This window comes from Anabrus simplex, chromosome 1 (assembly GCF_040414725.1).
Source record: "Anabrus simplex isolate iqAnaSimp1 chromosome 1, ASM4041472v1, whole genome shotgun sequence".
NCBI lineage: Eukaryota > Metazoa > Arthropoda > Insecta > Orthoptera > Tettigoniidae > Anabrus > Anabrus simplex.
The window spans coordinates 1,566,427,585-1,566,443,020 of NC_090265.1; the positions used below are offsets into that span (position 1 = coordinate 1,566,427,585).

The window sequence follows — 15,436 nt, forward strand, 5'->3', positions numbered from 1 at the left end:
CTCATAATCATATGATAGACGTTTTATTTCTGGTCTGTGGAAGTCTATGGATTGCTAGTTTGATATTCTGGATTTCCAATACTGGGGCTCCCTGAGACAACGTTATCATTTCTCCGGCTTTACATAGAGTGCTCTGTCGTCCGACAATGGAACCATTGTGTTCCTTTGACCTGGTACCCGTTGATAAATACCACCCTTTCTACTCGCTGAGCACTGTTGTCTGTTGCCGTAGGAACAATGATGTTATTGCTTTTACGTACCACTAACTACTTTTGACGGTTTTAGGAGACGTCGAGGTGCCGTAATTTTGTCCCGCAGGAGTTCTTTTACGTGACAGTAAATGTACCGTACGAGGCCGACGTATACCACCGGACTGAGCCAGGATCGAACCTGCCAAGTTAGGGTCAGAAGGCCAGAGCTTTAACCGTCTGAGCCTCTCAGCCTAGCTGTCGTAGAAACATATTGCCCCGATACACATAAAGAGAGTTTTCGGCCCTGGAGTAATTGGTCCATTCCTCAATATTTTGTGCTATGTAGTGTCAGGTGGGAGAAACGGTAGGGGCTCCTAAGGCGTGGAACATAACTGGCACTGCAGATTGTTTCAAAGGAACTTTCCATTTAATTCCAATTTTCCAAATGTAGGTTGGTATTAACCGGCCAGACGGTCGAGGGGTAGTGAGCATGCCTCTTTCCTGAAGGCCTCGAGTTCGATTGCCGACCAGGTCAGGAATGTTTTCTTGGATTCGAGGGTTGGTTCGAGGTCCATTCAGCCTACATGGCAAAAACTGAGAAGTTATCTGACGGTCAGATAACAGCCCTAGTCTAGAAGACCAAGAATAATGGACGAGAGGACTCGTTACGCTGACCATGCGTAACTTCGTAATCTGCAGGACCTCAGGCTGAGCAAAAGTTAGTTGGTGGTCCAAGGCCTAACAGGGCTAGAGCGGCATGGGGTTAGATTTTTGTTTTGTTTTGTAGGGTGGGATTAGCCCTTAAGTAATGAGTCCCTAATGATCTGTTTTCTTATCCTTATAAATTGCAAATAAATTATTTCAAATGTGATTTTTGGGATTTTCCCGTATTAATCTCACATATAAAGTTGCATATATTGACTTGTAACTATCATTATCGTTTCTGATCCTTATAAATTGTTAACTTATAATGGTAGCTTGGTACTAGCCCTCTCGCAAAACAATACCCAACGGGACCCGTTTAAGAGTGGTGAGTCTACTGTCCTTTCTAAAATTCAAATTGTATATGATCGACCTTTTATTAATTATTTTATAATAACACTGCTATGGTTTTCTCTATTGTTCGTGATCAACTCGTTGAATCCGGCGCCTTCTTTCTCCTAGCTTGGTCTCCTCCTCTGAAGATCTCTCATGAGGCTACATATTGATTATTGAGCTTGTGATTTCTCATGTTTTTCCGAAGTACTATAATTATTTAGATCTGGCATCGTAGGTATGTCTATATTCCTTAGAACCCGAGCCTTTTTCTAATGAATATAAAAGTGCACAGTAATCTCAGGAATAATTGCAAGTATGTTGAGTTACAGACACAAACCAAACAACTCCACCTTCAGTTGTGATAGGAAGCCCCAAGACCACAGAGAGTGCCAAGGAACAGACATATGAGGTTGTTTCCTATTGATTTCCACACACAGCTAGTAGGTGGTATTACAGTCTGCTACCCTCAATCGATGAAATGGAAATGGCGTATGGCTTTTAGTGCCGTGATGTGTCCGAGGACTTCGGCTCGCCAGGTGCAGGTCTTTTCCATTTGACTCCCGTAGGCGACCTGCGCGTCGTGATGAGGATGAAATGATGATGAAGACGACACATACACCCGTTCCCATGCCAGGGGAATTAACCAATTATGGTTAAAATTCCCGACTCTGTCGGGAATCGAACCCGGGACCCGTGTGACCAAAGGCCAACACGCTAACAATTTGGCCATGAAGCCGGACCCTCGATCGATTATAGACTCAGAACAGCAGCTCCTTCGCCGCAGTTCGACCAACTGGTTTGAAGAAAGACCCAAATAAATTGTACTCTTAAATTTCCATGTACATTTCCTAATATATGAAGAGAAAAATACGGAAGAATTAGAGTCAAATACTGAATACCACGTCCTATAATATGTTCCTGCGAAGTAAACTATTTCTTGTCTTACTCCTTAATATAATGTACTTGTATTCAATAGGCACTTTACCAATAAATATGCTATTTTCTGTTCAAGCAAGTGACAGGCATGTATGGAGCAATTTGCAGCTAATTTTACCATTCTAACACGTTAAAAAAATGCAATTTGCATCCTTTTGTTAATGAACACAGACAGATCTCTTCTGTGTATTAACTAGCCAAGAAATTTCGAAGGAGTTGGTTGCGCGGTTCGAACCGTGTAGCTGTAGACTAAGTTTTGTATTCGGGAAATGATGGGTTCGAATCCCACATTTCGGCAGCCTTGAAGATGATTTCCTGTGTTTTCTCATATCCAGACGAGGCATATACTGAGGCTGTGTTTGGAGTGTAAATATGTAAATTTAAAATTGTCTACATAAGTTTATATGTAAATATTCAGTAGAGGTAATGTACACATGTGGAGATGGAGGCACTTCCGTGTATGAGGGACTTGCCCTTTCTCCATCTACCACCCCTAAATTGTACATGTACAATTTAAGGAAAATAAATAATAATAATAATAATAATAATAATAATAATAATAATAATAGTACCTGAATTAAGGCCACTGTAGCTTCCTTCCCGGTCCTAGACCAATCCTAGCCCATCGCAGCCATAACACCTCTCAGTGTCGGTGACGTAAAACCAACGGCAGTAAAAGATCTGTATGATAATGTATGTATGTGTTCAGCCCGAAGATGGTCTGATCCTCAACAGATCATAGATGGCCTATATTTTACTAACGAGCCATACTAAGGAAATGAGGAGTTACTTTACTCACCGAGCCAGAAGGTGCCATCACAATTATTTTTATATCAGTCTGCCAAGCCCACAGAAATGTACACACCAACCGATTCTATGAGCAACACTTTCACAGCATTCATCACAGAATCTGACCGTATGTTCGGCTCCATGGCTAAATGGTTAGCGTGCTGGTCTTTGGTCACAAAGATCCTGGGTTCGATTCCCTGCAGGGACGGGAATTTTAACCGTAATTTGTTAATTTCGCTGGCACGGGGGATGGGTGTATGTGTCGTCTTCATCATCATTTCACCCTCATCACGACGCGCAGGTCGCCTACGGGAGTCAAATCAAAAGACCTGCATCTCGCGAGCCGAACTTGTCCTCGGACACTATCGGCACTAAAAGCCATGCGCCACTTCATTCCCTTTTGCCCGTATTTGGAATGGTGTTTCTAGCATTGCTTATATCATATCTCAGTCACTTTAATATTGTCAAAGCCAAGGATAAGACTGGGACAGATCTATGAAACTAACAAGGTTGTTGCAACCGGTACCAAAAGGCATAAGGGTACTGTAAACACCAAGTCTCACCAAAAATACATCTGGACAGTCCATGACAATTTGGTCCTCTTCGGCCTCGTTTGTATTATTATTATTATTATTATTATTATTATTATTATTATTATTATTATTATTAATGTTGTACCGGAAGTACTCCCACCCCGTACATTTAAATCTAGCGCCTTGTAGAAGGCCATCTGTAACAGGAAATCGGAAACTCATTTCGGAAATAGTTTGAATAGTCCCCGACAGATGTCGCCACTATCAACTTATGTGCGCCTTCTGGGGTGAAGATGAACTGTTAATTTTCGAAGTAATTTTGTGTGTCAAGGTTTCTTAAACTGAATTGTTTATAGTTTGTTTTTGGTGTTCTAAAGTTATCAATAGTTTTATCTCTTCCCGCCAACTTAATATGTTAGCCAATAAGAATTTGTACATTTATTTAAGTAACCAATCACTGTTTTGATATTATTTGATTGTCCAATGAAAATTGGGTGTGTGTCAGGGTTTCGGCCCAGATAAATCTTCCTCTCCGCTATAAAAGCTGGGACATTTCGGGCCAGGTTTTCTTTGTGATCGCTCCAGTCAAGAGGTTTAGAGTGTGTTCGTGGCGGAGGCAGAGGGAAGGGCTCCCTCCTCCATCTTTGGGAGGTCCACCAGCTCAAGGTAATGGCAGATTCTGTTTAACAATGTAACAGTATTTGAAAGCTAGCTCGAATGGAAGGTTTTAAATTTCTTTCGCAATGTAACTTTTATTTCTCAACGTAAATTCTCAAACAAATCTTAAGTACTTAACCGAACTTAGGGAATAAAGAGTAAGGAACGCTATTGTATTCCCCCTGAACTTGATATGGAAGTGACTATGATTTTGTAACCGTTCAATGTATCTCTTAATTTTGTTAACTTTCTCTCCTTCTAGTCACCTCTGTAGTATAGGGTTAGCCTCTGTAACGTCGGCCCATAAGCCCACATAGGGTTTTAAGTATTTTCATGTGAATTTCAAGGAGTGCAAGTGTTACCTCCTATCATTTTGATTTTCGGCCAGTAACTTTAACATTTCGTTTTTACCAAAAGCCACGTAGTATGGGTACTTGTTACCGCTGCTAAAGTCAATTTCATTTTTTTACTTTAAAGGTAAATCAGACTGTTGAGCATATAAGACAGTATTTACTGTTTGGCTTTGTTAAATGTAGGTAGGTGCCTTAATAGGCCTGGAACTTGTCATTTTGGAGAATTGTCTCCCAGGGAGTAATTGGGTAAACACGCTCGTCCTACTGGTGTAAAAGTTGGAGCTCTGTCTCCTTGATTGAAGGGCGCAATGGTGCTCTTGTATTACTGATAACTAGGGAGCTTCAAGCTCATGTTGTTAAATTGTTGTTATCTCATTATTCTAGTATTGTACTCAAGCTCTGGAGCTAGACTTTGTACCTGATTTCGTTATTTGCTTAGCAAAGTGCACAGTTTGAAAAGAAAGAAAAATCCGGAATGAAATATATTACCAGTTTTAAAGGTTTAAATTAATCTTCCGTCTTTTCCAAATCCATTTATTCATGCCCCCACCTTCCTTCACCTCTGTCCACCACGGTATGCCCCGAGCAAATATTATTATTATTATTATTATTATTATTATTATTATTATTATTATTATTATTATTATTATTATTATTATTATTATTATTATTATTATTATTGAATATCAGTTGTTCCGGATTAATAAATGTGATGAACGTTCAGGATATCGAGGCAGACCTTTGTTGCAATTACAGTGGTTCTTAGTGTCGATACAAGTAAAGCAGGTCATGAGGGTTCTTGGAAGAGTAACCTCGGCACTGTGTGGGATGCCACCTCTGTTCACAAGAATAGACTAGGTAGTCATTTCTAGCGTAGCCTGAGTGAACCCTAGGGTCACTTGATTCTGCAGAAGCGAAAATGACGGGCTGAGTGGCTCAGACGGTTGAGGTGCTGGCGTTCTGATCCCAACTTGGCAGATTTGATCCTGGCTCAGTCCGGTGGTATTTCAAGGTCCTCAAATACGTCAGCCTCGTGTCGGTAGATTTACTGGCACTTAAAGTAACTCCTACACGACACAATTCAGGCACCTCGGCATCTCCGAGAACCGTGAAAACTAGTTAGCGGGACGTAAAAACAAGAACATACTGAGAGATGGAAATCTCGTTTCCAAACGTTTGGATATCCTGACGGGGGATGTATCCTACACCCTTCGGCGTAAACCGAGCAGGCCTTTATCATGGACAGTGTCTAACTGGCGATAGGTTCATGAATGAAAACCTACAACCTGTTTTCCAGTCAATGACCGGGTCAGGGATGGAATGAATGAAGTCCCCATCTTGCGGCGAGGATATGAATTGTGCCGGCTGCCGAGGCCTGTCGCACTCCTCTAGGGCAATGATTAATGACTGCCAGATGAAATGAAATGATAACGGAGAGTGTTGCTGGAATGAAAGATGACAGGGAAGTCCGGAGTATCCGGAGAAATCGCACCCCGCCTCCGCTTTGTCCAGCACAAATCTCACATGGAGTGACCGGGATTTGAATCACGGAACCCAACGGTGAGAGGCCGACATGGCGATACGCTCAATCTATTCTTAATTACTTGCTCAATGAGTGTGATATCTGTCTCAAACTACCGTTAATGTCATTTCCACACTTGGAGCTATAAAGTGAAAATCTGTCTCGTTATTGGAAATGAAATATAATATTGGATAATCATGGAGTCTGGGAAATGACAGAAAGATAGCCCATCTGCTACATGCACTTTACATTATGCAGAGCTACAGAGATTGTTAACTGCCCGGTTGAGTAGCTTAGGCGGTAGAGGGATGGCCTTTTGACCTCACGATCTCGGCTCGGTCCGCTGCTCAAATACTCCAGCCTCGTACCTACAGCTGTAAGGGAACGTCACCTCGGCGTCTCCAAAAATCAAAAAAGTAGTTAATGACAATAACAACATTATTGTTGAGATGGTTAATCCTCCCAAACAACGGCCCACTGTTTCGTGCGTGTTCTGAGCACCCAAGGCGATTCACAGGGGGCCTTGACAGCGGTGAAAGGTGGGGAAGAGGAGGGCCAAGTCCCGGGTACTGGACTATATAAACAGCTGGACCCACTAGGAAGTCAGTGTTCGTAGTAAAGACTCGCCACACGCCCTCATCATGTACAAGCTGGTAAGTGATACTACCTATCTTACTGCACAGTACAGTAATATCCTATTTTATACGCAATCTAGTTCTTTCACTCAATCTCTGTTTACTACTCTAACTTTATTGAAACAACAGGTTGGACGTCCATTTCCATAGAGTAACGGTTAGCATTATCCGCTGTCGTCAGCGGGGGCATGGGTTCTATTTCCGGTAGAAATTTGGGAGCTGATATGAGCTTATAATTATACGCCCAGTTTACCTTCAGTGGGGTTTGCCCGAAAAGATCTGAACCACCTCGGGACAAAGACACGAACTTATTTTCTACCGGTTGGGCTACAGACTGGTGAATCAAACTTTTGTCTGGATAATACTGGGTTCACTACCTGACTTTTTACATTTCTCATATGGCTTTAAGTATCTAACCCCATGTACATTCAGTATTGTGTCTCTAAGACACAAGAAAAACTGCCTTAGACGAGCACCTTAGGCTGATATTTTGACGTAATTGATCACAGGGTATATCACACGAGCCATGGAACAAGAAAAGCAACGTCGACCGCTGGTGTACTTTTTTCATCAGCCTAAGCAATATTTGTATTTAAATGTTGCTATCGATTAGTATAATGTTATTGGCATTGCTGCAAATTGAATAGGCGATGTACTTAATTGGACTATTCTATGAAATCGTACTGTCATGGATGAACATGTTGATTAAGTATGCGAAGCAGTGAATGGACAACTTAGCTTACCCTGTAAGGGTCGGTCTGGGTGATGTTTGCCTGGTTGTTCTTCCCATTAAAATAGCAATCACGACGACTACCACCAAGAATTCAGTGAAACTAGTCGACAGTGTTCTGTAACCTTCAAAATATTCAAAATATTCTTTCTCTAGATTGTCGGAACTCTGTCATTGTGCAGAGCACACTACATAAATATTGGCTCCATGGCTAAATTGTTAGCGTGCTGGCCTATGGTCACAGGGGTCCCGGGTTCGATTCCCAGCAGGGTCGGGAATTTTAACCATTATTGGTTAATTTCGCTGGCACGGAGGCTGGGGGTGTGTGTCGTCTTCATCATCATCTCATCCTCATCACGACGCGCAGGTCACCTACGGCCATGAAATCAAAAGACCTACACCTGGCGAGCCGAAGATGTCCTCGGACACTCCCAGCACTAAAAGCCATACGCCATTTCATTTTTACATAAATATTAATAATAAACTGTATAGGCCTAGACAGAATATTTCATTTTAGTTCGAGTTCAGTGAAACTTTCCGTAGAACGAGAAAAAATCGATCATATGTCTTGGTAAACACTCTTTGAACGCTACCAGGATTTGTAAAACTTGTTATTATTTTCAGATCCTTGTTGTCCTCGCCCTCTTGGCCGTCGCCTCTGCTCAGTACCTGGGCTACACTGGGCTCTACGGTCGTGGCTACTACGGTGCCTACGGTGCCTACGCTGCCCCCTACGCCTACGGCAGGACAGTTGTTGGCGCCTACCCCTACATCGGCTGAGAGTGAGTAAATGTTCAATTATTGTATAAGAAAAGTGAAAGAGGCATGTAAATCGAAGTCGACTTTCAACCTGTTAGGTCATGTTGTGAGTTCGGATCCCACTGGTGTCCGGTTGGCCATTTTTGTTCTGAACTTAACATCTCTTCAACACGTACTACGCACACGACCTAATAGGTTGAAAGTCAATTTCAATTACAATGTGGTCGTGAAAATTCAATATTCATAGGCATATACATGTTTGAGAACAGACTGGGGCCGGCCTTTTATTTTAAAATATGAATATACTTTTTAACTACGTCTGCACTGCAATGATTCTGTGACCTCTGCTTCACCAGCAATTAACAGTGAGACTGGGATATTTGAAATTCTACATTCATTTCTATGATGAAAGGCATTCAGATACGAACACTTATCCGATTGTAGTATGATAATAAAATCAGCAATTCCAAAACTAAAGAATTGTCAGCAGGGAGGAAACCTAAGGGAATTGAATACCAGGCCGAGAAAACCAAACCGAAACAGGTGGATCTTTTCAATTATTTAGGATGTGTGTTCTCCTAGGATGGTGTTATAATAAGTGAGACTGAAGATTCAGAAAAGATAATGCAGTGGCCCCGGAGTTGCAGTCAACGGTCTCTGTAAGAAAGAAATAAGTTCTCGTACCAAACTATCCTTACATGGGTCTGTAGAGAGACTTTACTGTACGGGACTCAGGATATCGTACTCATTAGTTGGAAGTAATAATGAGAAAAACTGCAATTACAATTAGGTGGGAACAATGACAGGAGGGTTCTCGGAATGAGTCAAGTTAGAAATGAACTAGATGGATGAAGTTGTACGCATAAAGCGCCTTCGGTGGTTGCGTCAAGTTAGCTTGAATGGAGGAAGGTAGGCTGTCTAGGAGAACAATGGATTCGGACATGAATGGTAAGAGAAGCAGGAGGAGGGCAAGGTGATGATGGTTAGACTCAGTTCCCAACGATTTGTAGTGGTAAGGTATGAGTAATTAAATGAAGTCTCGGAGCTAATTGTAAGCGGAGGATCGTAGAGGTGGCTAGTTGATACTTGAAGGCTCCAAGGCGTAACAGTCTGGATCTAGTACAATCCATGTAATTAATTTTTGTTACGCTTTAACATACATCGACGTTAACATTTCCCATTTACTTTTCCCTTTGTAAATTACTTTTATTGTTACATATTGACCTCTCCTTAGAGCATATTTCTTTCCATTACATATTAAATACCTAGGAACTGCTTTATAAGAGATATTAGGTGGAACAATATTCCAACTGAAATAACTTTAAATATGTAGCAGGTGCCCTAAGACTTCTCCTGTCTAAAATGTTGTTTATTTCTTTTCAGATCCTTACTCTGACTCATCAAGATGTACAGCTCATAATTTATACTTTTCTTCTCTCTAAATAAACACATCTCACTCTAAAAGTGTGTGGTCTGTTATTAAAAACCTCTCCTTTCCAGGTAAACATTGAATTAAAGTATGACACTTTACCCCACTGTCATAATTCATAAGCAATACGCTATGGCAGATAATGTTTGTTAATGATAATTACGCATGGTGGTCTACAAATAATTAAATAATTTTATGTGAGGAAACATACCGTCGTTGAAGAAACAAAATCTCGTATGTCACAATACTCTTCCTGTTCATTATTTTCGTTAAGCCTGGCCACCCCTCCCAGCCACATATAAACCTTACCGTACAGTATTGTAGGAATGCGTGTTTGCATGATGTATTTATTCACTCCTACACTATACTTCATTTTCCTTTATACTTTTGCATAGGAAAATGAACACAACAAGCACTTTTCCGATGGAATACATATCCATATGTGGCTAGGAGGCGTGACCAGTCTCAAGGAAAAGTAATGGGTAGGAAGAGCATTGTGACGTACGAGGTACTGTTTCATCACCGAAGATATATCGAACACATGGCGACATAGTTATGTAGACCATAAAGAAAGTGAGGAGTACTTACTACATGAGCATGATTTTGTGTAATAAAGTTCGAGAATGGTCAATTACAGTAATTGCATATCGTCGGCTTACTTCTAAAACTTCGTATGTTACAATGCTCTTCCTACCCATTATATTCCTTAAGACTCGTCACGCCTCCCAGACACATGTTTATGCGCAATCCATCAGAACCTTTTTCGTAGTGTTCATTTTCCTGTGCTACCCTGTAAAGGAAAATGGACCTTATCATACCGTATTGTAGGGATGTTGTTTTCATGGCGAATTTAAGCACTCCTACAGTTTAATGTATTTAAGGTCAATTTTACTTTACATATCTGCATAGGAATATGAACACAAGGAAAACTGTTCTGATGGACTATACATCCATATGATGCTGGGGGGCGTGACCAGTCTTAAGGAAGAAAATGGATAGGAAGTGCATTGGGAGATACGAAGTTTTAGAAGTAAGCCATCGATATAAATCTTATTTTTGAAATTTACATTCAACGTAGTAAAATTAGATTTGTAAAATCTTCATTTTACCCCTGTTAATGTAAGTGAATGTGTTAAGTTTCAGTTTTCTTTTGTCAGTTACTATGAAACAATTCAAACTGTTTGTTAAACCATTTTTCTCACTTACGTTTATAGTAAAGTAAGTTAACTTACCTCCGTCGTCAATAGCAACCACATCATGGCAATCTATAGACCTGCAGGTGTATATAAAAATGTGTGTATGTAAGCGACACATCACCTCGTAAACCACTGGAGCAATTTCAACCAAACTTGGTAGACTTATGATTTACTCTCTGAATATGAGCACTGAGTGGTAACCCATCGCTATCACCATTAGGGTTGGGGGTACCAGTTGAGGTTAAGTATAAAAATAATAAAAATAGTGTCAAATTCATAGTTCTTGGGGTCGCTAAGGTAAATAGAGACACTCGATTTTTTAAGATGGGAGCGAGGGTAGAGTGAGGCACAAAAATCATAGTGTCGAATCCATAGTCTTCGGGGTCGTTGAGATGAATAGTGACACTCTGGATTTTTTATTCTTTATGGGTGGGAGGTGAGAGGGTCTAGATTTGAAAATTATCGAAAATAGTGGTGAATCCATAGTTTTCGGGATCGCTGAGATGAATAGTGACACTGACCCTTTCTCTAGAACGCACGAGGGATCAGCATATGTGTTAGAGATCTACTGATTATAAATATATATTCAGGTTCAAAGGCCAGATCTGAAAGATGATAATCTTTTTACAATAGATGTACTTTCTCTTATCCACAAGTTCCAAGGCAATATGATACTTGGGGGAGATTTTAATGCCGTCATGTCAGCGAAAGACCACACTGGTTCTTTTCAAAGTTGCCCAGCATGGCTGCTTTGAAACAGGCGCTACAATTGAAAGATACTAGGGAACTTAAAAGGTCGCAATCTGCTGGTTACACTTATTTATACAACACAGGAGCCTCCCTATTATATAGAATTTATGTTAACAAAACTTTTCAGGGAGGAGTACGCCAAGTGGGTGTATGTCCTGTGGCATTTTTCAATCATTGTGCATACATATCGTCGTTGCCGGGACAAAACCTCCTATGTGATAGTACTTTTGGAGATATACTGACCCGCAGCACATACATGATGAAGAGCCAGAATGCCTTGACGATATTCACACAGTATTACACCTTAGATGACAGAACCTTACCGGCCAAAGTTCTAAGTTAAAATATTTCACATAGGAGGTTTCGTCCCGGCAGCGACGATATGCAAGTTAAGGCAAAAAGCTCTAGGCCCAGCGCGTGGAAGAGGCTCGTGGAAACTAAATGAAACTATATTACAGAGAATGATTTTCTACAGAATGGCTTGGACGGGGAGTACAAATAAACTGATATCAAAATACAATGGAGTGGTGAGTGTTGTATGCGAAGCCCCGAGTTATAAAACTCATGAAAGCGTACAGCTCACAACGCCATCGGATGTATAGACATACAACTGAATTTCACTATCAATGTTTACGCCAGCAATATACGGAAGACACTACCAATCGAAATATTTATCAGATAAGGAAGTCCCCAATTTCTGACATTGCGCAGGAAATACCAAGAATAATTAAAAAAGGCGCTTGAGATAATCAATGCATTAGTGAGTAAAGTCCCTCAGTTATTAATCTAATCCGATAATGTCCTAAGGGACGTCAAAAATGCATTCATCATCTTACCACCTCTGACCGAAGTAATGCAAGACCACTCAAAATTAAAGAAACAATTGTACGTTCCTTTGAAGAATTGTACGGAGATGAGCCCAGTACACCTATTGATCAGTACGACCAGTTTTTGATGGCATGCCAGGAGGAGTACAGCATCGCAATTAAGAAAGCCTAAGTCTGGTGTTAAAAGAAGAAGAGTACCAAAGTATAATATACAGTGCGTCAAATACATCTTATGGGATTTGATAGGGCCAGTCACCAAGAATGAACTCATTGACGCTTCAAACAATACCCTTGGACCGGGAAAGAGTATCGATCGGATAAAGGAAGTTCTAAGAGTAATCATTCCAAAAAGACACATTCAAAGACTGCAGCTTACTTTCGTCCCATAACTCTCTTAAAGTTTGATTATAAGGTACTCTCCCGATGTCTGAAATGTAGACTTCCCATTTGTAGAGGACGAAACATCCAGTCATCACTCAGGTGCAGCCCAAGGATTCGGTATCCTTAATACCATCTGTGACACTCGAAACAGGATAAGCAAATGATTGACTGATAATAAACGTAGAGAGCTCATTTCAGTGGATTTTGACCTTGCTTTTGATAGAGTAAATCACAGATATCTGCTGGAGCTCTGGAGTTCAACGTACGATTCATTCCAATAATTGAGAAAATAGTGATTGGTGCTACATCCAAGATCAATGTAAATTGCTACCTCACAAGTGCAGTCAGTGTTTGGAGAGAAGTTCGGCATGGCTGTCTCTTATCTGTGGTATTATTTTTTTCCTTTTGGAACAATTTATTATAAATTTAAAACGCGCATTCTCACCAGGAACCTTAGTTATATTTGATTATGCTGATGATGTCACCATGATCCTCGATCACAACACGAAATTCCAACAGCTAATATCGGAACCAGAAACTTATTGTCACTATTCTGGAGCAGTTCTTAACTCTTTGAAGACCAAGACTATGCTGATAGGTAATAGAAGCAGACAGTACAGAGATCATCCACCATGGATGAATGTAACAGAGCGATTGCTTACTTCTAAAACCTCGTATGTTCCAATGCTCACCATACCCATTATATTCCTTAAGACTCGTACGCCTTACAGCCACATGCAGATATGCAGTCCATCAGAACGATTCTCGTTGTATTCCTATGGTTATGTGTAAAGAAAAATGAACCTTGTATATTATACTGTAGGAGTGCGTAAATTCGCTTGCAAACAACATTCCTACAATACGGAATGGTTTATTTTACTTTGCACATTAGCACAGGAAAATGAACACAACGAAAATTATTCTGATGGACTGCATATAAATGTGTGGCTGGGTGGCGTGACCAGTCGTAAGGAATATAATGAGTAGGGAGAGCATTGGGACATAAGAGGTTTTAGAAGTAAGCCATCGAGAGGTAATTAATACATTAGGAGTGACGTATTCAATAGCGTGCATACGATTATTCAGAAGAACTGGTCCCATGCCCTCACGACTGTGATAGGCGTTCTACAGCAAGTAGAATATAAATTAGAATTCCTGGAGCAAAGAATCCAATATGTAAACATATATCGTCATGCATATGCCAAAACCGTGAAAGTGACAAAGCTCTTCTAATCCATTATTTCCCTTATGACTGGTCACGCCTATAGCTACGTATTGGTATACAGTCCATCCGACCAATTTTCGTTGAGTTCATTTTCCTATACGCATGTGTAAAGGAAAGTAAATAAATCCATCATACTCTAGGAGCGGCTAAATATGTCAAGCAAACATACATTCCTACAGTACGGTACAGTAAGGTTCATTTTCCTTTACACATCAGCATACGAAAATGAACCCAATGAATATGTGTCTGGGAGCCGTGACCAGTCTTAAGCAAAATGATAGATAGGAACAGTATTTTTACATTCGTGGCTTTGGCATAGGAGTGACGATATGCGCTTAGTAAAATCTGGTATTAAGCCACATTCTCCCCATGCCACGAATAATAGGCATTCGGGTAGCTTCATCAGTAGCCTGATACATATGGCAGGTTCAATATTCCGGATCAGCAGAACACTAGTTAAACCTAAAGAAGGACTCGCTCTTGTTGATGCGCACACAAAACCAAAGAGCTCTTTCTTAAATGATATTTGAAACTGATCTAATCGCCTGGACATCCCACGTCAACAATATTCCTAAAGAGATGGTGCAACCCCAGCGAAAGTAGAAATCCACTTGCAATTCTTTCCCTGCCGCCCTTTCCCAAACCTTTGGGGTCGTGGGTGCGAACATGTCGATTTGGCCCTGTTTTACGGCCGGATGCCCTTCCTGACACCAGCCCTATATGGAGGGATGTAATCACTATTTGCGTGTTTCTCTGGTGGTTGGTAGTGTGCTATGTTGTCTGAATATGATGAAGACAGTGTTAGGAAAGACATATACACCCACTCCCCGAGCCAGAAGAATTAATCAAAACTGATTAAAATCCCCGACCCAGCCGGGAATCGAACCCGGGACCCTCTGAACCGAAGGCCAGTACGCTAACCATTCAGCCAACGAGTCGGACAGTAATCCACCTGCAATCTGTGATATCAATCACCACGTGCCGCATACACGTGAACTGAGCTATCTTCCCCGGGACCTACTTACATCTACCGAAATAACAACGAAGTTCTACACCCATATGCTGCGGTAACACCATCAAGCACCTAACACCATGAAGACGGCTCTGGTTTTCTATTGGTATCGTGTATGGAGGAATGTATCGAATCGTGCAGTTCTCGAAACACCTCGTGACACCTGGTACAAGATAATACATGATAACTTACCCACGAACAATAGGTCCCAGCACACTCATGTGAAAGTAGACGATTTGTGTACGTTATGTAACACTTTAACAGTGTGAAGTCTTCCAGCTGGTATGGAGATAATTTAAGGGGATATTAACAACCGTTATAAATCACTCAGACATCTACATTGCGTCTGATTGACTCACCAGTTAGACTTTCAGTTTGAGGCCATCTGAACTGAACAGTGCAGTAGTGCTGCTACAAGGATGGTATATACACGGCGTGTAACACGCTGAAAGTCCGGAAGTGAAGGAGAGATC

At 41.0% G+C, this 15,436-nt stretch overlaps 1 long non-coding RNA gene across 1 annotated transcript; it reads left to right on the top strand.

The window, feature by feature from the left end:
• The first annotated feature begins 6,640 nt into the window (after nt 1-6,640).
• LOC136880853 (uncharacterized) lies at nt 6,641-9,600 on the top strand. Its single transcript, XR_010860957.2, has 3 exons — nt 6,641-6,672; nt 8,009-8,166; nt 9,527-9,600. It is a non-coding gene; the product is annotated as an uncharacterized lncRNA (long non-coding RNA).
• The last annotated feature ends 5,836 nt before the right edge of the window (nt 9,601-15,436 follow it).